This window comes from Echinops telfairi, unplaced genomic scaffold, assembly GCF_000313985.2.
Source record: "Echinops telfairi isolate 266 unplaced genomic scaffold, ASM31398v2 ScPeMD7_7469;HRSCAF=8507_1, whole genome shotgun sequence".
Taxonomy (NCBI): domain Eukaryota; kingdom Metazoa; phylum Chordata; class Mammalia; order Afrosoricida; family Tenrecidae; genus Echinops; species Echinops telfairi.
The window spans coordinates 142,969,973-142,972,054 of NW_022111373.1; positions in this window are offsets into that span (position 1 = coordinate 142,969,973).

The following is a 2,082-nucleotide window of genomic DNA, read 5'->3' on the forward strand; positions in this document are numbered from 1 at the left end:
AGGAGGAACCCCACCATCGCTGGGTCTGTGTGTGCAGGGGAGGAGGCAACAGAGGCCCTGAGGGATGTACGCTGTTTACCACCATGCAGATGCTGGCAGGGGGCCTAGCTGCAGTGACAGCCCATGGAGCAGTAGCTCTAGTGTTTTGCCTGGAGATGTTGTTGAACAAGTATTGATCTGCTAACCACAAAGTTGGCAGTTCAAGCCCAGCAGCTGCTCCTCAAGATAAAAATGAGGCTGCCTGCTCCCATGAAGATTTACAGCAGTGTTACCCAAAATGAGCCATACTACCCTGCTGGGGGCACTCCAAAAATCCTAACTCGCTGCTGTGCAGTCAACACTGACTCATAGCAGCCCCTTCTGGGTTTCCCAAGACTGACTGCTTATGGGAACAAAAAGCCCAGTTGTTCTCCCAAGAAGCTGCTGGTGGTTTTGAACTGCAGACCTGCGGATCGCAGCCCAGCATGTAACCACTACATCATCGTGCTCTCTAGCCTGGGGGCACTAGAACAATCCAATCCAAACCCAAACCAAACCAAACTCCTTGCCATCGAGTCCATGCCTCCTTGGGAGAACAGTGGGGTTTCTACTCCCTCTCCTATCAGGAGTTACACTTTTTGAAATTCACAGGGGCAGTGCTACCCCATACCATGGGGTCACTATGCGTGGGTATCCGCTCGATGGCAGTGAGCTTTTGCATGAGTGAGTGATGATGACCAGGAGCAATGGGATGCAGCCACTCAGCCTCTCTGGTGGTTTCCAACTGCTGGCCTTGCGGTTAGAATTGGGGAAGAAATGGCTATCCGCGTTTGTGGAATTACACCCCACCCGGGACCACCAGAGAGCATGCCTGCAGGGAGGGTGGCATCTGTGCTCAGCTCAGGGGAAAATCTGTCCTGGACTCCGCCCTGCTACATAATCCTCCCTGAGGATTACTGGGATCCCTGGAGGGGCCCAAACACCCAAGGGCACCCAGGAGTCTGCCCAGAGCCCCACTCCCAGGTAACTCAGGAGGCAGCACTCCTGTCCAGCAGATTTTCAGAAACGGGAAGTGGGTAGCTGGTGGGGATGCAGACCTGAAGGGAGAGTGTGTCCACACACACACCCCATCCCCTACTGCAAGCCTCTACCGAAAAATAAAACAAAATAGACTCTCTGCCAGCAGACCGATTCTGACTAACAGGGACCCCAGAGGACAGGGTACAACTGCCTGTGAATTTCTGAGACTGTAACTCTTGAGGGGAGTAGAAAGCCCCATTGGGTATCCTGTAAAGTGGCTGGCGGTTTCGAACTGCTGACCTTGAAGTTAGCAGCTCAATGTGTAATCCACTGTCACCAGGGGTCCTCCCTGCAGCCTGAAGTTCTCCTGATAACCACAAGGGATGGAAAATCATGTGTGGTAGGCCTCTTGCTCCAAAGCCCCAAGAGGCAACATTATCCTACTCTCTATGTGCATCTTTCTCTAGGTAAACCCAAAACCAAATGGAGGGCCACCGTGGATGTCAAGACAATTTCAACTCACTGCAACGCTGAAGGTGAGAGCAGAACTCCCCTGGAAGGCTTTCCGAGGGCTGCAGAATTCTATAGTACGGGCTACTGACTGAACTGCTAGTCAGTCACAGGTCAGGGACTCGAACCCACCAACTGTTCCTCCAGAGAAAGATGAGGCTATGTTCCCATTAAGATTTACAGCCTCAGAAACCCACAGGGGCAGTTCCTCCCTGGCCCTGTCTTCTCGGGTCGCTGTAAGTCTGGTCCACTCGATGGCAGAGTGTTTGTTTCTTGAGAGCTGTTATGGAAACAGGTGGCCACAACTTGCTCCTGAATAAGAGCAGGTTAAGTTCAAACCTTCCTGGTTAGCAGACCAGCACTTAACTTGAGGCGCCAACTGGGCTTCTTTGTTTTAGCTGGGGGCGGTGAGGAGGGGTATTGGTGGTGTGACCACAATTTCAAGGACCTGTCCCTCACAGCGGTCTTTGCAGAGCTCATCCTCTGGCTTCCCGTCCACCGACCATAAGCTCCTTAATATCGTGGCTGCTAAGTAGCAGATGGGTGGGGACTGTGATAAGCCACACAGTGTCC